Raw genomic sequence first — 21,738 nt, 5'->3', positions numbered from 1 at the left:
CTTCCATAGCCTTGGCAGCTCATGACTGGAGCATGGGGAGATTACTGAGGCCATAAACAAGAGTGTCAATTTGTTAAGTCAGCAACAGGAGTCACTGTGCACTTACTCCTCATGTAGGATCTATGTCCTTAGTGTGCTGTACATGGAGATTTAATGCTATAACTAGTACTCAAACAGTATTTTTCACTTTATGTTTCTGTGTGGGAGCAAACTGTTGAAATCTTTACTTAATGTATGCTAAACTGATCTTCTGTATATAAAGAGAAACGAAAATGAATCTTGATGTGAATGGAAGGGGAGAGGGAGTGGGAAAGGGGAGGGTTGCGGTGGGAGGGACGTTATGGGGGGGGGAAGCCATTGTAATCCATAAGCTGTACTTTGGAAATTTATATTCATTAAATAAAAGTTTAAAAAAAAGAAAAAAAAAACAAAAAAAAACAAAAAAAAATAAAAAATAAACTGGGAAAAAAAGTAGCAATTTATAGAAAATTTGCTGAGTGAGGGTGCACAGCTGTGTTCAAACAAATTATGCAAGATGGAGCAAAGATTTTATTAACGCAAACTCTCTTCCAGTGATCCTTTTTGGGTTGACAGTGTCCTCATATGCAATTTATCATGTGGGACCTGGGACCACCAGCAGAGCTGTGGCGCTGACCAGACACCCTTCCCGTTCCAGATCAGTGCCCTCCTGAGGCCGTGGTGACACTCTGGCTCCTGTGCGTCTTTCCCAGACATCACGATGCCACTGCGCTGCCATGGAATTCAGGCTAAATAGACGTGGTGACGTTGATTGTTCTCACTGGGTCCCACACCACAAAGCAGGAGAGCAAAGCTGTGGCGGAGGTGGTCCTGCCCCTTCCCACCTGCAGCACCCGCCTGCCCTCCCCACCCACTTTGCATTCCTCCGCTCCCTGCCTCCTTTCCTCCCTACCTTCTCTCATTTGTTGCTTCTGTCTTATAGAACCCACTGTGAAGAAATTAGAAATCTGATTTTATTTGGACCCCTACATCTAATGGAAATAACAGTCATTTGGATTTCACAAATTTATCTAATTCCAGTCAGTAGATACGCATTTTACATGAAATTTTTGAAGATCCCTTACATTTTATCACTGATTGAAGATTTCCTGCCAGAGTTGATATTTGTAGAACACAAAATGTCTGAGAGTTTTCTGGAATTTTCTTTGTTGAATGCCAAGTTGTAAATGGTGGTGTTGAAGGCTGGGGCTTCTGCGGAGACAGATACAGTTCCTTAAGAAGAGATCCTACGAAATTTAAATTAATTCAAGTGTGCAAACAAAAAAAAATTATCTCAAGATGTGGACATTTGGAGTTATTGGTCTCAAGTCCCAACTCCATGTCTAGTCTACCTTTCTACTAACATGTACTGAAGCATCACTTTGTATCTCATGAATGTATACAGCCACTTGCCATTTAAAAATAAAATTTTAAGAAAGAATAAAAAGAAAATTGCATTGCTCTACATAGAGTATAACTAATTCAAATTGAACAATAATACTTGAAATAGGTATTATTTTTCCCACTCTCCAGATGAAAAATGGGAATGGCTACACAGTGGTTAGGTGGCTTGCCCAAGGGAACAGCTGGATGGGATATCCGATCTTATTTCAGGAATGTTGGGAATAACAAGGCACCCACTTGCAGGAGCTGGAGGAGTATATAGCTGCTCAAGGCCAGAGCAGAGAACTGGGAGAAACAGAGAGGGGGTAAGATTACAGTGTGGCAACAGGAAGGCCCAGGGAAACACGTTTCTAGGGAGAGGGTGGCGGCAAGTAGCCTGAGCTGCAGAGGACTGAGAGGACCCCAGCGAGTAGCTCCGTGGATTCAGGAAATGGAATGCAGGCTCCATATTGGCCCCTGCCACACAGCTGTGCACCCTCACTCAGCAAATGCACCTGGATCCATTGCAGCCTGGGATGCCAGCCAGTGGCCAGGGACACAGTGGAGTCACTTGGATCAGACAGAACCTTACTACAGGGAGGCGGTGCTGCCCTGGTTGGCACACTACTCCATCCAGCTACCCTCAGCTTCTAGCGGGCACAGTTATCTCCAAATCCATGTAATTGGCCATTGCTTCACCCACTGGTATGAGAGAGGGTGTGGGGAGTGGGGAGTGGGAAGGGCTAGGAAGGAAAACAGGAGTGCATCATGCCCAGGGAGTGCACCCTCAACCAGAGCTTCCTGCCTTCTGCACACTCTGTCCTCCTCCCACCCCACGGAAATCTCGTGCACAATTCACAGTTCTGACTATTGGTAATTTCTCCAAGGTTCCAGTTAAACTATCTAGGATACAATATTATATTCTAAAATATATCAGGATAAATTATTGTTATGGCTTTCCTTTTAAATCTAAATCCAGAAGATCAACTATCGTTCAAGTTTATAGATTAAAATATAATTTAATTCATCTTCGCCATTATTAAAAGAAAAGATTTCCATGTAGAATGAGTTTTAGAAGTCTTGAAAGACAGTTCTGATTTCCTTCGATGTGAAAATTGGTGTGACTACTAATCATAGAATATTTAATGTACATTTGCTGTCACTTAGTGAAGCTGGCATCACATTTCTGATCATAATGTTAAAGTATTTTTAGAGCAATACCATTATAAAAACTTTTACACATTCCTTTAGGCTGCATAAACTCTAAAATCCTAATATATTCATAACATATTTATTAAAACAAAAGGTCAAGTACAGTATTTCAAAATTATTTGAAAATTAGCTTGAAGGCCAAGTCAACTGGGTGCAGTTGTGTTCTGAGATGAGGAAGTCTGTGAAAAGGTAAACCTGGAACAGCTCAATTCAGTACTTGTAAATCTCAGTAATTTTATGCTAAACTCAGACTCATGACTTTGAATTCAAAATCTGTATGAACACCACCAAGGAAGTTGGTAATGCAAAAGAGAGAAGTATGGGGAGAATTAGGAATTTTTTGGGGGAAGAGAATGGCCATGGAGAAAGTGAGTGTTTTGTGATTTATTGCTGGAAATGGTATTTTAGTGAAGGAAGGAAAATATTATGAACTGGATATGCAGACACACCTTCAGAATGCTTGTTTGGGATTGATCTTAAACATTGAAAAATTATAGACTCACATAAACAGTATTTCAGTACAATATCTTGAAAAATCTACTATCAACTTCTGTAATGAAGCACATATTGAAAAGATAGTGAAACCTCTGAAAAAACAATGTCTTTATCAATTCTGGAAAGGAAATTATATCTTTTGAAATTAAAATTCAGCATAAACAAATCACAATTGCACAAGCTTTGTGATCAGATATTGGGACTGGATCACAGAGTGTCCATATTTTGATCTACTTAAGGTAATGGAGAAAATTTCCAAAGAAAGTTCTGGGACAGTAGATTACGTGGGCATAAGTTAGCATAAGAAGTGGCTGGTTTGACCCAGCACGGTGGGAGTGAGGTCCCCTTGAGGCAGGAACGGATTCCCCCACTGAGCCCCTAGTGGCTCCATCCAGAGTATCAGCAAAAAGGTCTTTGAGAGCCATTGGGGGACCCCACAGACCGGCTGCGCCTTCTGCCATGGGAGGGCACAGGCAGCACTTGAGCGGTCCTCTGCCGCCTCCCAGGTATATTAATCATGAGACAGAGCAGAAGAGAAGCAGCCTGGAACAGAACCTGTGCTCTGATACAGGAAGTGGGCATCCCAGGCAGCAGCTAGCTGCTGCCCCACAACACCTGCCCCACATATTCTTTCGACATCAGCCCTGGCTGTGAAGTGGCCTCAGTCTATAGGAGAAGGGAAAAGGAGCTTGCAAAGTTATTTCAGAAAGAAAACATACCACCTCTACCTATTTTCATTGACAGACAAATCATAGGCTAGGGCTTTCATCAGGAAAGTGGGGTGATGTGGTTCTTCCCCAGTGAGGGGAGAGACGATAAACCAGGGTCCACTTTCTGGGCATTACCTGTGTTTCTTCCCTTGTCCACAAGCAAGACACACACTCCCTCATGCAGGGTGACCAAAGTCCCCAACCACACCCAGCACCCTGTATCTGTCTGCAAAGTCTGAGCTGTGTCCCCTAGTCCCCAGCCATACCCTCCACCATGGCCTGGGTGTATAAATGTCTGAGCTGTGGGTCCCCTGATAAAAAGACCTATGAACTAAACCAATTTAAATCCCCCCTCCTGCTCTATGTTCAGGGAAGCGACAGGAAGAATATAACTGGGGGCCGGCGCCGCGGCTTACTAGGCTAATCCTCCCCTCTGGCGCCAGCACCCCGGGTTCTAGTCCCTGTCAGGGTGCTGGATTCTGTCCTGGTTGCCCCTCTTCCAGTCCAGCTCTCTGCTGTGGCCCGGGAAGGCAGTGGAGGATGGCCCAGGTCCTTGGGCCCTGCACCCACATGGGAGACCAAGAGAAAGCACCTGGCTCCTGGCTTCGGATCAGTGCATTACCGGCTGTAGCGGCCATTTGGGGGGTGAACCAACAGAAAAGGAAACGGAAAAGGAAGACATTTCTCTCTGTCTCTCTCTCTCACTGTCTAACTCTGCCTGTCAAAAAACAAAACAAAACAAAACAAAAAGAATATAACTGGGGAGTATTTTTAGGCCCTCCAAGCACACCCTGGGAATAGCCACCCCTTCCCCAGGAGGTGCTTGACCCGTGCCGTTGGCTCTGCACTCAGTAATGCACCTCCTTTTCCACCACCTACTTAATCACAGAGACGGCCGTGGCAGATGTGCGCTCCCCAAGGGCACAGACAGCCTCTCCATTGTTCCTTCTTCTTCGGAGTTGGTTGAGTCAATTCCTACCTTAAGTTATGAAAAGTTCATCTCTCCTTTGGCCTGAACTGATGACTCTTAGCAAAACGATTCTCTTAAAAGCTAGATTGTTTCTTCAATCTTTCCTGGGAGCGGAAACAAGTATGTTTCAATAATGGGAGAGTCTACTATGGAGATGGAACTTATATTTTTGTTTTATATGAAGTCCCCGATGCACTCAACTTAACAGCTACTCTACCCACTTGTTTCACGTTATATGTGACTTGGTTCTGTTGCTAGAAATGACATGAAAAATAGCCAGAAATCAAATCAGCTGCTGTGCCCAGTGGACACCATCCTTGGCCCACATGCTCATTTGGTTAACACGGGAACATGAACATGGATGGAGTCTCACATCTTCCTGAGTCTGCTGCTCACGCTCATGCTCGTCAGCTGCTAGAATATAAAACTGTCTCCCAGTAATTCCCATGCACAGTCCTCCTCCTGCCCATACAACAGCATGCGATGGATAACCATTGTGTAAGCTGTGAGTGACCAGTCCACCCACCCTCACTGTGAGCTGATAATATTCCAAAAACCAGTAGTTATTGAAACTGTATTTTCACATAATACATTTTCTTTCTTGGCTCTCCTTTCGGTATATTTCATTGGACATTTTTAAAAAGTGTGTGTCACAAAGTAGGTGTGTATTTCTGGGTGTTCTTGGATCACTGAGATTGGACAGGCTACTGTTCTCTTATTCAGAAACTGCTCTTTTTGCAGACTATACATTCACTTATTGGGTTCTTTTGTTGTATCTTTGTTTTTCTTCTTTTTGCCAACTGCATTCCTGAATGGATTTTCTTGAGCAGCTGTCTAAACCCCTATTGTTTAATTGGCCATTTAGCATAATTACTGTGTTTATACATCCTTGATATTAGTCCTGCACAGATAAGATAGTCATGGTTGTCCAGCTGATTGATGACATTCTGAAAAGGACATAACCAAGGATAAAGCCAGTGGTCCTCTACCCAAAGCCACCTTTATACATTGACCTCTACCCATTAATTCCCTCTGAGTTGAGTTTTTCAATCAGCTACTAATCCATCATTTTGATCTTACACTTTTCTAAATGCCTGATCTGACATTATTTGTTCTTTTGTGGGTCCGTATTCCTTTCTTCCTCTAAGGAACAACCTTTCAACTTTAATGATGTGTTCCTTAGAAAAGAAGGTATTATTACAGTCCACATCAGCAGGAAGCAGGATCTGCATCCAGCTTTTTGAGGTGTAATAATTATTCATTAAACTTCAGCAGACTTGCAGAGTTTCTATCTTTTGCTAACTTTTCTCTAATGTGTCCAAGAATACATTCATGAACACTTTTGTAAAAGATTTTAAGTATGTGACTGATGTGGCTTATGATTAATCTATCCAAGTAGATACGGAAATAGCTGTGTGCACCATTAGGGTTCCCTCCCACTACACTGGGTCTCCAACTCTCCCTTACTAGTGTCCATTCTGTTTGTCCCTATCTGGGAATGATTCTAGGAATTCTCATTCTCATTTTTTCATTGTCAATCATCAACATAACAAACCCCAAACCATGTTTTTTCCAGTCACTGCTGAGATTATCTGGAAAACAGCCATTATTTCACCTTGTCATTCTTGTATTCAGTGTATTTGCTGAATCCAGTTTAGACTAGAAAGACAGGTGATTTAAAGTTTAGGTGGTACAATAGTTCCATTAAATTGAAGGAAGAGTGATAGGTCCTGCCATAGAAAGAGCACTGAATGTGGGTTCAAGTATGAAGGGCATTAAAAACTAACTCCAAAAGTTCTAGTTCTGTGATTTGGTCAGTCATAAGATTCTCTTTAAAATCATCCATTTTCTCATATAGAATTCTGTAACAGTGAGAAAACCATACAAACTTAAACTTTGCTAAAACACGATGTAAATGAGAAGATGAAGCATTTTGCTGCTGTTAGGTTGTTACTGGTATCAGAAAGCTGGTGGCAGATGTGAGAGTAGGGAGGGAACATGAAAGCAGCACTTGTGGACTGAAGAAGAAACAGACCCAGCGTGCTGAGTCCATGTGGCAGTGCGGTAGCCTGTGTGTCTAACAGGCCGCCACCCTAATTCAGTAATTAAAATATGTTAATGATAAAGAGCCAATATTGACAAACTGAGTATGGAAATTTGATTTCTTTAGTTTTAATATCACACTAATTAATGTTCTGAGAAAATTTCAGTAGTTCTTTTTAGATTTATAAGTCGCTTTTCAAATTTTAAAAACTTCATTTTATACTATATTAAAATGGACTTATACTGTAAAGCTGAGAATGTGTTTTTTTCAATCACTGTTTTTGAAAAATGGATAGTAGATTAACTTCACAAAAAATACGAATTATTGAACTGGCTGATGACATATTTTTACTAGTTTTCTTAATGTTGGTAATTAATTATTTGTCATTATGACTATCATTTAAAATTTCAAAATATAAAGAAAATTTATACAAGAACTTTTAAAGACATTACTTTTGAGCCCAAATTATATTAATCTATTTTCCATAGAGAGGTTTACCTAGAGAAATTTAGAATTTCTTGCCTATTTGTATATATTTTATTGTCCCATTGTAGTTTAAACTTGAGGACTGAGGGGAGTCAATGTTAATATTTCAATCATTATGAGACATCAAAAATAATAATAAAGATAGTGATAGTACAATGGCTAGTTCATAATCACTAATATTTAAAAAACAAGTTATCTCCTAACCGGGAAATGTTGTTTCATTTCGAAGACATTTAAACAGAAGGGCTCTTTAATTGTACATTCATTAGAAGCTAATCCTATTCCTAAAATATTGCAGTACAGTTGATTTTTCATTCTGAGGCCTCTATAATTCTGTTTAAATCATCATTACTACTGTGCTTCAACCATGCTTAGTCACCTCATCATGATTATTTGATTTAGGCAAATTGCAGACTGTGTCGAGGCTTTGAGATGCAGTCACGCATACCCAAGTATCATCCGTGCGGTTCAGAGCTTCTGTACTCAGCATTAACCGTGTCAGCTTCCCAGCATCCCTGGGTGGATCAGCAAGCATGAAGGTGCACGGCTTTCCTTTGTGAGGAGAGCAAGAGCACAAGCCGTGCCTGTGTGCATCTGTGTGCGTGCACACACACTGGGTTCCTCCGTGGGGGCCAGCTTCTGCATGAATGTACTTAGCTTCTCTTTCTCAGTACTGTGGGGAAGGAACACGTCCTCCTCAGTAGGCAGAGATGTAAGGACAGTTGTTTGGATTTTTTTTTGGTTCTCTTTCTTACTGTTTCCCAAATTAAGAGTTGGGAGCAGGGGCCGGCGGAGGCAGGTGGAGCTTACCACTCACCTCTCAGCGTATTTTGACTCCCTTCACTCTGCAGAGCCAACTTCTCATTCATTTGGCTCCTGTTTCTGTCTCGGACACAAAAATGGGAAAGCCATCTGGCTACAGATCTAAGCCCCATTCCCCAGTTAGCTTCAGTTGTAACTGAAAGAACATTTTGCTATACATTACCTTTCAAGTAACTCCATGATATTAGTGAAGAGGAAAACTATAATTAGTTGGCACCTGTTAGCTTTGTCAGTGAATAGATACTTTCACTCCCCTCTTGGTCCCTCTCTTTAGAAACGTTGACAGAGAAGTGGGCACACCACACTATTCACAAGAGGTAAGCAGTAGAAAATGGTTTTTTCCATCGTCACCATGCCAGAGATTGGGACCTGTGCCTTACAGAAGAGCAGGAAGCACCTGAAATAAAACAGAGCAGAAGGCAGCCGAGTGATGGACAGGGATGGAAGCCACACACGCCTGATTGGTTCCGTCTGTCTCCCTCACTTACATGAGCGGGGCACTCTCCACACTACTTTAGACAAACTTGAATTTGATTTCCGTAATCTGCAACAATGAGTCCTGTCTAAACAGAGGCAGCTGTGAGTAAGGAGTGTGAACGACAGAACATGAGAAGTGTCACTGACGGTGAGGATGTGGCTTCCAGGTGAGTGACCACAAGCTCCCGTTAGGCAGTGCAGAGCATCTGTGCGCCCTGCTACCCACTCTGCTCACTACTGCGCCGTTCTGAGGTCATCTTCCTCCTTCAGTAACTCTACAACAGAACACTTCACACACTATGCAGTGTAAATCCTCTGTACAAGTCTGTTTCTCAGTTGCTCAGTCTAATCATAGCTTGTTTTTAGAACTTTTTGACCCCTCCAACCCTTCATCATATCTGTGAGCAGTTGAGTCCCATCTCTCCTCAACTTGTCCCCCAGCCCAGATGTGGGCAGCTGCTAATTTCCTTCCTAGCTCCAGACGCTTGCCGACTCTGGGCATTTTGCTTCCCTGGGATCAGAGGTCAAGGTCTGTCCAGGCGTTAGAGTGCCTGCTGGGGCTTGGTTATGTTCAAACCACATTCAGTTCACACATCCATCTGTTGAGGCACATTTGGATGCTACACGGTTTGCCTATTGCAAATAATGGAGCTGCATATATCTTTTTATTTCTCTTGAGTACAAAATTAGCAGTGTAACTGCTGTGTCATATGCAACTCTTTGGCTAACCTTTTGAGAATCTGCCAAATTGGTTTTTCAAAAAAGCTGCAACATTTTACAACCTTAGCAGAAACATCAAAGATTTTTGCATTTTTTCATCCTCTCCAACATCTGTTATTACCTGTGTTCCCTACTGTAGCCATCCCAGTAGACTTGAAGTGGTATTTGATGGGTTCGGTTTACATTGTTCTAAGGCCTAACAATGTTGAGTATTATTTCAGTGTGATTATTTTCATTTGGTTATTTCCTTTGGAGAAATATTTATTCTTATCTGTTGTCCAGTTTTTAATTGTTTTATTTTTACTTTTCTTGGTTGTACAAGCACAATGCAAGCCCCTTACCACATAAATGATTTGCAAATATGACAGTAAATATAAAATAAATTCTAAATTTATCTTTCATCACTTTTTTTTAAGATTTATTTATTTATTTGAAAGTTAGAGTTACACACAGAGAGAAGGAGAGGCAGAGAGAGAGAGAGAGGTCTTCCATCAGCTGGTTCACTCTCCAATTGGCAGCAATGGCCAGAGCTGCACCCATCCGAAGCGAGGAGCCAGGAGATTCGTCCGGGTCTCCAACATGGCTGCAGAGGCCCAAGGACTTGGGCCATCTTCTACTGCTCTTCCAGGCCATAGAAGAGAGCTGGATCAGAAGTGGAGCAGCCAGGACCTGAACCGGTGCCCATATGGGATGCCAGCACTGCAGGTGGCTGCTTATTCCGCTACGCCACAGCACTGGCCCCTTTTCATCACTTTAAAAAATAACTGGAAATCTAAATGAAAATTATATGAATATACTAAATTGTATAGCTTATGTAGAAGCATGGAAGTTTGGGATTACAATATATGTAGAAATAAAACAGAAACTAAGGATGGAATGAGGAAAATAAAAGTATAATGTTTGATTCTTCCACTATGGGTGACGTGGTATTTTTGAAGGTATATTATCATAGGTTAAAATGTATAATATAAATCTGGAAAATCATCTTACAGTATCTATAAACAGTACTACAATGGTGGCCAAAGTAGAGTTATGCAAAACCATCCTCCTGCTTGACCTGCCTGGTGGCCACTGTGCTGAAGGGCCATCCTGCTTCTCTTCCCTCGTTGTAGAGGCTGGAGCCCTTTGTTCTGGCTTGGAGGACAGCCCCAGACCCCGAGGGTGTTTTTGAGGTGTTTCCCAACTCGATTGGGTTGGGGACAGCAGGTGATCTAAGTGGATCCAATCAGAGACAAGCTCAGAAGTTTCTGGTGGTTGAAGGAAGAACCAGTCTTACTCCATGGCCATGCAGGTCTCAGAAAAGCCTCCTCTTCACATCTGGACGGGTTAGCCTCAGGATAAGGCCGTTAGGAAGACAAAGCGGAACTCGTGTGTGCACATGACTTTCGGATGCTAATCACAAGTTAGCCAAAAAGGAAAAGAGAGACTATGTCTCACTGAATCTGAGCAGAATAAAGTCTCCCACGTGGTGCACTTGTAGGACACAGTCCTGGGGGAAACCAGGCTGACTGACCAAGGGAGCCCTCAGTCTTTCCTCTGCAAGTCCAGGTGTCTGTGGTGAGGGACAGCCACCTGCTGACGCAGGTCCTGGAAGGAGTGGCAGGTGCGGTTTATTATTTTGTGTCGGTCGTAACTCATCCTTCCTGGATGTACTTCAGGCAGCAGTGACATTTATTGTTGCCTCTGACTGTTATCATGGGGAGGGACATTTGGAACTAAAGAGCACCCAACACCTGGGGAAAACATACACAAAGTCCCTTTATGTGGGCAGGCAAACTTTCAGAGAGGGATTCTGTGGCCCTGTCCTAGCCTCTACCATGTAGGGAGCTAGAAAAACTCCATCTCCCTAGGGAGAGACCAGGCCTGGTATGTATGATGAAATGGGGGATGTTTAAATTTCTGGTGGAAGATTGGAGCCCTCCGTCTTGAGGATCGATGACGTGACAGTGTCCGTCATTGTGTTGTGTCTGCTGCAGAGAAATAGCACGTGTGAGCAAGGGTGGGAGGAGGGTCCCTGGGACATGGTGCAGACTTCTGTCCCCACCACATCTGACGTGAGGCTACGGTGAGTGGCTTGGTTCATTTGAGAGCCTGGTTACACTCAGGCACCAAAAAGACCTGAATGCAGGAGAGAGGTGGGGGCTGCAAAGCCTGGGTCTGAGAGATCCTTGCCCATCTCTTTTTTCTCTGAAAGGTGGGGTCCCTTCTCTGTCCTCCTCCTGGTCCCCAGGTGCCAGTAGCCATTATTGTGACCCCCAGGCAATGGACTGGGGAGTTATTTTCTAAAGGAAGGACCAGGTCAGAGTAAAGACACACAGCTGCTCACAGTTCGGGTTCCCATAATAATTGGCTCTCTTCCACCACATTAGGTCAGTTTTCTGAGTCAGATTTCCCGTACCTTGCTGTTTGAATACTGATGGAAAGATAAGGACCCCCAATATTTAAAGATACATGCCAATGCCACAGCGGTCCAGAGTTTTCTGGAACAAAGAGAGAATGAGACCCAGCTGGCAGAAGAAACAATGCAAGAGAATTTTAAAAATTCATCTCATTAATAAAATCATTAATAGAACTGATGTATACATGAGCACTTCACAGACTTTGTGGCAACAGAATTAAGAGATGAGTTGATTGTGGTGAAGAACTTTTAAAATGCCTCAGCTTTCTCATAACCTACACTTTATCTGACGTATTGAAGGCGTCTTGATTCTGTGACAGACCTTGTAGGAGGCAGAACTGAAAAGGAAAGAGGTAAAGAAAACGCAGAAGTTCACACACCTGACAAACAGGGGTCATCAGCAAAGAAGCAGAGAGCAAGGTAAGGACGGAATTCTCCAGAGCAGGGGTGTGGGGCTGCGGTTTTCATTTCTGTTCCTGAGGACAGCGGGGAACTCCTGGGTATTTGTGGAAGAAACGGGATCACGGACAATGATGCGGCCGCTGGCGCACGGCAGGACGCAGCTCCTCACCGACCGGATCCTCGCAGCGCGGGGGAGGGCTGCGTGCGCCAGGCGGACCACGGAGAAGACCGAAGAAGAGAAAGTGTGACGGTGGATTCCCACGCAGCGCAGGCCTAATCCCGCGGCGTGGGAGGGAAGCGACCCTGCCAACCGCGCTGAAGTCTCCCCGAAGTCGCCTCACCTTAGGGGTTGTTCCTGTCCGCGTCGGTCGCTGGCAAACAGCAGCGCCTGGAGCCCGACCCCTCGGCCCCGGGGGACAGACGAGGGTCTGTGGCGGTGGCGGCAGCGGGCGAGGGGGTCCTGAGGGCCGCAGGGGTCCACAAGGACCCTCCTTGGACGGCGGGGCTGCAGCGGGGTCCACACTGGGCCTGCTCCGACGGCGGGAGAGGGGCAAGGGCGTTGGACTCGCGTGGAATCCGCAGAGACTAGGACAGGGAATGACTAAAACGGAACGCTAGGCCCCCTGCGCGGCCGCCATCGCGGGTGAGCGCGCTCCAGCGATTGGGCGGACGTGTAACGGGTCCCAGTGGACACAGCGTGTGTCCAGCAGCGGCCGGAACTCCGCAGAGCCACAGCGGATCGCTAGTGAAGACGGCTGGCCGGGGCCAGGGCACCCCGGGTCTCCTCTGGCTCCGAGCCCGAAGATTCTCTGAGGGGAACGGGTCGGGGGCGATTCCCTAGGAAGCAACCCCGCAGAGCAGGACCTTGAGCAGCCCGCGGCTCGCCACCCACTTTCTGAGGAGCAAGGCCTTGAGTGAGGGTTCGTTCTGTCCTCCCGGAAGGTTCACAGTGTCGCCCTGATGCGCAACTGGGGGAGCTGAGTCTGCGCTTAGCCAGGACCCCGGAGACCCCCGAGCAGTCGCTGCTCTGAGCCGCTTCCTCCATTTCACCACACTCGCCACGAACCGCAGCGGTCCGTCTTTGCGCTAAAGTGATCAGTGTGTAGAGCTGGCAGGTGACTTTCCACGGGCCTCTCCATCTTCCTATGCAGTCTGAGGGCAAGGCATCCACGACTGGAGAAAAACAGGAGAATGGAGATCCCCCCACCCCAAACACACGCACACAGGAGCTGAAGTCAGGCTGGTTACCCCCTGCAGCAAGGAGAATGGTAAGGTGCTCGTGTGAGCTGCGTTTCAGGTAAATATGCCCCAAGTGATATTTGGGATACAACTATAATCAAAACCATCCGCTGTTTAGCAAAGATTCCAGTGTAACTGGGCACCCAGCACTGGATAGCCAACTTTACTTATTGTCCATTACACAGTCTGCTCCCCAAAGTTCGTCTTCCACAGCATAGCCCACCGTGTGTCCAGGTACTAACTGACCTCCTTACCACTGGCTTCTGGGAACTGGGCCCCAGGAAACCAGGCAGACGCCACCATTTCTGACCCACGTCGCAGTTTTCTGCCGGCATCTACGAGATGCGCTAAATCAAGTTTCAGACCCAGCCTGGTTCTGGGTGTCTGCGTCCTTCACTCAAGTATAAAAACCTTGACTGCAGGACCATTTGTTTTGTTTAACACTGTGTCTGGCATGTGGCCAGTGCCTCGCACTGGGTGAGTAACTATTGGAAAGGTGAGTGAAGGAATCCTTGAATGAGCTGTCAATCGATTTTCACTGCTGAACTCTGGGGACCTCTGTCATGCAGATAGAATACATTCCTTTGTGTGCCTCTAGCACTATCTTTCCTCCATCCTTCCTCCTGTTTTAATCTGTATTTTATCTTTCTCTTCATCTCCTTCTTAAGCCCCAGCTTCAGAGTTATCTACAGCCCGGTGTTGGTCCTGTCACTCAGCTGTTCTTGCATTCAGAACTTCACAGGGTTTGAATGCGGGCACAGGAATTGAATTGGTGGGGACATCTGGGAAACCATGATAGTGGGCCTCAAACTGCATCTCATTCCCAGAGTTCTCATCCCAGCTCACAGATGCACTGCACTGGGGCATCCTAGCTACCCTAGTGACAAAACTGATGTCATTCATTTATTTATTTTTGTGAAGAGTTATTTATTTATCTGAAAGGCAGAGTTACAGAGAGGCAGAAGCAAAGAAGAGAGAGAGAGAGAGAGTCTTCAATCTGCTGGTTCACTCCCCAAATGGCCACAGTGGCTGGAGTTGGGCCAGTCTGAAGCCAGGAGCCAGGAACTTCTTTCAGGTCTGCCACATGGATGCAGGGCCCACACACTTGGGCTGTCTCCCACTGCTTTCTCAGACCACAGCAGAGAGCTGTATCAGAAGTGGAGCAGCTGGAACTTGAACTGGTGCCTATATGGGATGCTGGCACTGCAGGTGGAGGCTTTATCTGCTACGGCGCAACACTGGCCTCAAAACTGATATCTTAATGTGACAGTGAATGATCTTTTGATCACTCAGACCAGAATTAAAAACAATTTTTCTTTGAAATATTTTAGTCCTGATCCCTTATTTCACAAAGGAAACAAATAAGCCTAGGAAAATGAAATGCATCCAAATTTACAAATCCAAAGGTTAACTAATCTTTTAAGAGTTTTTGAGATATATAAAGAAGACATGGCACATGAATGCACACACACAATAAATATGACCTAATTACGGAATTGCTCAAGGATATATCTATTCTTCTCTCTCTCTGTGTCTAGGGCTATCTCTAGCTACCTAGCTATTTGCCTATAGCTATCATCTGTCTGCCTGCCCAATGAGTGAATTTCAATAATTATACATGTATCCATATATATGCGTATGTATTCATTCTTTTGAATTATATAAAAAGCACATAATTTTAAAAATAAGTAAAAGTATTACTGGTCTCTGATTTTATCTACCAATGAATCATCAAACTGTATTTCTTAAAGATGGTCTTATAAAACTACTTTCCTTTTTTCACAACAAATCTGAAAGAAACAAACTTGTTTGCCAACATAATGTCCAAAATCTATCATAACTGTTTTTTCCCCAAAGTTAATCCTATGGGCAGGAATAGCTCTCCCAGGTCCCCATGTGTCCTTGAGGCCCGGGAGAGTTTGGTCACACTGTGCCCTTCACATGCTTCCCCTGGGTATTCTGTGGCTGATTTATCACAAGCACTCCGAGTTTTTAAATCTGTTATTTGTTACGTCATATGGCTGACACAGAGCCAGTCTGAATCCAGTTCTCAACCAATATTGAATGACTTTGCTTTTGAATTTAGACTTTTGCAGAGGACAAGGGTTCCCAGATGGGGTTTAGGCATCAGATGACCATGAGCAATTCTTGTTTTTAGTTCCAGGGACTTTGAATTGATTGTAAAATACGCAATTGCTGCTTCTTATTTTTATTTGATAAAAATATTAGCAAATGTATTAACTCCACAAGAAAATATCTTTAAACAGTCTAAGAATATTGGCTAAAAAGAAACTTAGGCATGTCTGTCTTTTATTCTTTCAATTCTCCAAATGTTTTTGAATAATTATTTTAAGTTGTGAAAAATTGGTTATGTAATGTATAATAAAACACAGATTTTTGAAGATAAAAGTTTAAGTTTAAGTTAAGTTTTACTGACATAGATAATTTGCAAAAGTGGCATTCATCAGGCATGGTCATTGGTGTAAGATTTACAGTTGTTTTTCATTGCTGAGTCATTTCATTATGGAAGTAGCACTTAATTGTTCGACTCTTGACTCCTGGATTCTGATTTGCTTCGTGCTGGAAATGACTCCGTCAGGGACTCTGGGCCCATACAAGGAGGTGATATAGGAAGGTCCTGTGCCCGTGAATGGGGCCTTTTATGAAGTCAGATGCCTCACACAGGAGGAACTGCTACCTGTTAAGGCACCTTCTCCATGGCAAGTGGGTGCTATCCACGTTACCACCACTCAGCAATGCCCCTGCAGATTCCTGCTGGTCCGAACGTCCTGTGCATATCCTTCCTGGTGACCTAGAATCATGTCACATTCAACACCGTCCTTGGACAGCACTCCCTCAGACCTTGTAGGGCCAAGCATTTTAAGTTTGGCTTTCCTCTTGCTTTATGGGAAATGAACCAAGGCCAATGGAGCTGCCTGCCATGCTGGACCAGGAGGTCGCTGAGGGGCGGTCCTGAGGCGGCAGGTGAAGACCCCAGATCACTCTGGCTGCGGTTTGTAGTGTGGATGAGAGAGGGGAGAGCAGGGGCACAGAAGGATCAGTTAGGAGGGAAAACGTCAAGAGAAGAGGCCAGAGAGGACGCAGCTTGTTTCCACTCATTTTCCACACATGGTGCCATGCTGCTGCACACGCCCACCGTCCACGGTGCTTGCTCTAGGTCACACACAAGTGTGCGATGTTATTTTTAAGTGCTTAAGAAGATAATATACTTTTTGTGTATGTTAAAATTATCTCATCAGTATTATTCTTAAAGGAAAATAAAGAATGAAATCAAAGTCTAATATGTTGGTGGCTCATCTTCCCTTAAATATTGGAAGAAAATGCGATTCACTCTTTAATTTATTTATTTTTGGATTTATTTGAGGAGCATAGAGAGACAGGGTGCAAGCAAGCGCCTGTCTGCTGGTTCACTCCTCAGATGCCCACAAGAGCCAAGGCTGGGCCAGGCTGAAGGCAGGAACTGGGAATGCAATCCAGGCATCCACGTGGGTGGCAGGGACCCAAGTGCTTCAGCCATCATTGCTGCCTCCGAGGGCCTGCATTGGCAGGAGCTGGGCAGGGCATTGAGCCCAGGCGCTCCGATTTGAGATGGGAGCATCCCAACCCCCAGGCTGGCCACCCACTCCTTATTTATTATGTAAAAGCAGTCCATGGGGACCTGCTGGACTTACAGTTGTTGTCGAGGGAGCCAATGTTTGATGGAGGTCGGAGGTGTCCTGGGCCATGGGTTGTGAGTGCTGGCGAGGAGCTGAGAGGCATGTACTGGTTGCAGCCCTGCAGAGAGAGCGCACTGTCCCCCCGACACCACTGACACCACTGCAGCCTGAGCCTGAGGCCCTGAGCACTGCTTCAGAGAGGGGTAGTGAGCTACCGCCCTGAGAGGCTGATGTCACTCAGGAAACTTTAGTTCAACATGGATTACTTTTCATGTAATTGTATACTTTCCATGCTATTTAGCAAAACAAACAGCCACAGTTGCTTATTATTTATTCATACTTGCTCCTAGAAGACTGGATTTTCTGATGCCCTCATTATAATTATCAAATGAAATGCCAGATGCCAAGTCAAGTATGAGTTTCACAAAAATAGTGATTTCTTTTTCAGCCTGAGTGTGCCTGAAATGCTGTGTATCTGCTACCAGGAGTCTGGTAAACCAGGTGAGGAGAAGCTTGCCTCTACAGTGAACAAAGCCTGACCCTTGCAGGGTCAGCAGAGGGAGGAGGCCTGTGTGTGAGGGGACAGACGGAAGTGGTGGTATCTGTGGCAGTGTTTCTCATGCACTTACTCATCCCTGTGTGAAGTAGGCAGTTCTAGTGGGTTTGCCCTTGTTGTTATTCACCATACAGGGTGGCAGTTTTAATGAGTAATGATAAGAAGCTACATGTGCTGGATTTTAGCTCTGTAGCTGTTGTAAGAATTTCCTATGTATTAGCTCATCTGTCCCTCACAGTAAGGTGTGCACAACTCTTAGCTTTATTCAATCTCTGAAACAGTGAGGCTCAGAGAGGATGAGTTAATTTTTAAGGCCACAAACCTTGGGCAGAATTTGGAGCTGCATTCAGCCTGGGGCTTCTTCGGCACAAAGATGCTCAGCATCTCCCTGTGGAGTAAAGATGTCAGCAGGAGACGCTCATGAGAAGCATGGCTGTTGCCTTTGTCCAGTATGGATGCAAAATGTGTGCTCAAAAGACACCCACACGTTCATGCACACACACGCATGCTCATGCATACACACACATGCATGTACTCACACTTTGAGGAGCAGTGCTCGATCTGATCTATTTCACTTGTGTTACAAAATGCAGTTTTTAAAGCACAAAAGTGCCTTACTGGCTCTGTGCATGAATCTGAGGAAGGCAAATGAGAACCCATTTTTATTATCCGCAGTGTTTGTCTATATCTGAAGACACAAACAGCAATACAATAAACCAACGAATTAAGAGAAACCTGAGGGGTGGCACACTTGGTTCATCCTCTGCCTGCGGCACTGGCATCCCATGTGGGTGCTGGGTTCTAGTCCCGGCTGCTCCTCTTCCAGTACAGCTCTCTGCTGTGGCCTGGGAGGGCAGTGGAGGATGGCCCAAGTGCTTGGCCCTCTGCACCCGCATGGGAGACCAGGAGGAAGCACCCGGCTCCTGGCTTTGGATCGGCACAGCACCAGCCATAGTGGCCATTTGGGAAGTGAACCAACCACTGTCTATAACTCTACCTGTCAAATAAAAAAAAAAAAAGAGAGAAACCTGAGGCAGTGTGGCTTCTCAAAAGACAAAAGTGGGGCTTTGCTGAGTCTGCTCTTGACATTCTCTGAGAGCATATGTGTGTGTCTATGTGCACATGTGTGTGCATGTGCATGTGTGTGTACTTGTGTGCACACACACACAAGAGCGTGTTTGGGGTGAGCATGATTGTGGAAGCTTTGTCCCTAGCATACTAGCCACTGGGATAATGGATGTTCGAGACTTCAGGTGTCAGAGAGACATGGAACTGAGCTCTGGAACCCGCTGCAGGGGTACCAGTGCTGCTCAAGCTGATCACACGTTTGCCCCCTCAGACTTGAGAATACACAAGATGCCCTTAATGCATGAGATTCTGTAAGATTGCACAACAGGGTTTCCTAACTCTAGGCAGGTGCATCACTGATATGTCATGACTATTTCTATTTTTAGTAGCTGTACCCAATTTTTATTCCAATTAACTGTGTTTTCCAATGAGAGTCATTATTTCTCCAGAACACACAACTTAGACACCCCTTCTTCTCTAGGGCCAAGCAGGAGGCTCAGAGGCAGCACTGACTGACCACTCACCAATCATTTGCATGAGGTCAAGCTAGATACAAAAGAGCCCATGTCGGGGCTGGCGCTGTGGCGCAGTGGGTTAAGGCCCTGGCCTGAAGTGCCGGCATCCCATATGGGCGCCGGCTCTAGTCCCAGCTGCTCCTCTTCCAATCCAGCTCTCTGCTATGGCCTGGGATAGTAGTGGAAGATGGCCCAAGTCCTTGAGTCCCTGCACTCACGTGGGAGACCCAGAGGAAGCTCTGGGCTCCTGGCTTTAGATCGGCACAGCTCTGGCCATTGCGGCCATCTGAGGAGTGAACCAGTGGATGGAAGACCTCTCTCTCTGTCTCTACCTCTCTCTGTAACTCTGTCTTTCAAATGAATAAAATAAATCTTTAAAAAAAAGAGCCCATGTCATTCTGAGTATTTAAATTGTGTGTGCTGAGGGCGAGTCTTGTGTTCCCCAGCTGTGTGGTTCCTACTCCCAGCTGGGAGGACTACCCCTGGCCACAGGCTCAATTTACACAGCCTCATGGGATTAAGTGAGATGGTTCTTGATGATGGATTGATGATACTGAAGAAATTTAGAACAATTCTGAACACAGGTGATGGAAATTATAGAGTACTTCCAAAACTTTGTAGAAAATGCAATTACATGACACATTTATTTTCTAACAAAAACAATCTTGAAATCCATGCAGATTGTGGGTCTTCACAAAGTTCATGGAGGGGGTCAGTGTCGTGGTGGAGCAGGAAAATCTGCTGCCTGCAACACCGACATCCCATAGAGGGGCTAGTTCATGTTCTGGATACTCCATCTCCAATCCATCCCCCTGCCAATAGTCTCGAAAAAAGCAGCAGAAGACAACCCAAGTGCTTGGGACTCTGTCACCCATGTTGGCTCCTGGCTTCAGCCTGGTCCAACTCTGGCCATTGTGCCCATGTGGGGAGTGAATCAGTGGATGGACCATCTGTCTCTCTTTCTCTCTGTAGCTCTGATTTTCAAATAAATAGATTTTTAAATAGTTCATAGAAATGCAAATTATGAAATCATTATGTCTGGATTCCAAAAATTTTTTCACCAAAATAACCTATTTTTCCGTAAACTCTACTTTCCCATTAACTTTGTGAAGCTCACTTGTACTAGGACTCAGTTCTCAAACTTGGCTCCATGTGGAGGGAAGCAATTATAGATCATTTACCAGGAAGTTTGAAGTGGTTTTCTAACTCAAATTTAGTTTATTTGTGTGTATTTTAAGCAACTTAAACCTGAAGAATAGGCCATCTTCCCACTTAAGGATTATAAATGTGCTTTGCCATAGATTTATACTCAATGGAGTCATATTAATATACGTCTCATTTATTAGATACTACATGGAAAGACAACATTGCTGAGAGCAAAAGAATGAAGATGCAGGCAATAAAATAAATTTTCCCATGTGACACTGATTCCTGGAGTCACTTGTTTATTTACTACTTATTGGGTATAAAGTTTATCAGGTTTTAGTATTGCTGTATTGTTAACTCTGTATGAGGTTACTGGAATACAAAATTACACAGTATTTTTTGCTTGTCTAAAATAGCTGAAAAACTAGTGATTCACCTGTGAGAAGCCAGTAAGGAATAACAATACAAGGAAAACGTGAATGGTGAACATGTCAAGCACATGGCCGAGGCCAGAACAATGACATTGTCACCTGAAAAGTTCACAGCAATGAGGAAATTAAACAGTGAGCACACGATCAAAAGCACACACATGAACATCGCACGCATGAACAGTAGCCCACACATGAACATTTGTGCACACATGATTAGCAGCACACAAATGAACATTGCACACATGAATGGCAGCACACACATGAACATTTGTGCACATATGATCAGCAGCACACATATGAACAACATGTCTACAAACAACTGTGCATATGCACAGCACACATGAGCAATAGTGCACATATGAACAGCAGCATGCATATGGACACTGTACACTCATGAGCAGCAATACTCATAGGAGCCATAGTGCACACATGAAAATCACATATGTGGGGACCAGCACTGTGGCATAGCAGGTAATGCTGCTGCTTGCAGTGTTGGCATCCCATATAGCACCAGTTCGAGTCCCAGCTGCTCCACTTCCGATCCAGCTTTCTGCTGTGGCCTAGGAAGGCGGTGCAGGATGGCCCAAGACCTTGAGCCCCTGCACCCATGTGGGAGACCCAGAAGAAGCTCCTGGCTTCAGATTGGCACAGCCCCAGCCATTGCAGCCATTTGGGGAGTGAACCAGTAGATGGAATACTTCTCTCTCTCTGTCTCTTCCTCTCTGTAACTCTGCCTTTTAAATAAAATAAATAAATCTTTTTTAAAAAAATCACACATGTCACTGTTTCTCAGTGACTTGATCAGCCCTTGTCCTGACTGTTAATGTACAATGTAATACTTTATCCCTTTTAGTATTTTTTTTGTTCTAGTTAATACTATTGGTTGAACTCTTTAATTAACAGGCTATTATTCTTAGGTGTTGAAATTTAACTGAAAAGTGATCCCTGTTAAATATAAGAGTGGGGATA

At 44.7% G+C, this 21,738-nt stretch overlaps 2 long non-coding RNA genes across 2 annotated transcripts; one reads left to right on the top strand and one right to left on the bottom strand.

The window, feature by feature from the left end:
• Positions 1 to 480: 480 nt before the first annotated feature.
• Positions 481 to 12,612, bottom strand: LOC127492641 (uncharacterized). Its single transcript, XR_007922287.2, has 4 exons — positions 12,479 to 12,612; positions 8,304 to 8,537; positions 4,798 to 4,892; positions 481 to 1,230 (listed from the first exon to the last, which is right to left on the bottom strand). It is a non-coding gene; the product is annotated as an uncharacterized lncRNA (long non-coding RNA).
• Positions 12,613 to 13,030: 418 nt separating this feature from the next.
• On the top strand, positions 13,031 to 20,608 carry LOC103349524 (uncharacterized). Its single transcript, XR_007922288.2, has 3 exons — positions 13,031 to 13,434; positions 17,502 to 17,554; positions 20,539 to 20,608. It is a non-coding gene; the product is annotated as an uncharacterized lncRNA (long non-coding RNA).
• The last annotated feature ends 1,130 nt before the right edge of the window (positions 20,609 to 21,738 follow it).

The sequence above is a fragment of the Oryctolagus cuniculus genome, chromosome 16, assembly GCF_964237555.1.
Source record: "Oryctolagus cuniculus chromosome 16, mOryCun1.1, whole genome shotgun sequence".
In the NCBI taxonomy this organism is placed as follows: Eukaryota; Metazoa; Chordata; class Mammalia; order Lagomorpha; family Leporidae; genus Oryctolagus; species Oryctolagus cuniculus.
This window is presented reverse-complemented; position numbering and strand designations above follow the sequence as displayed.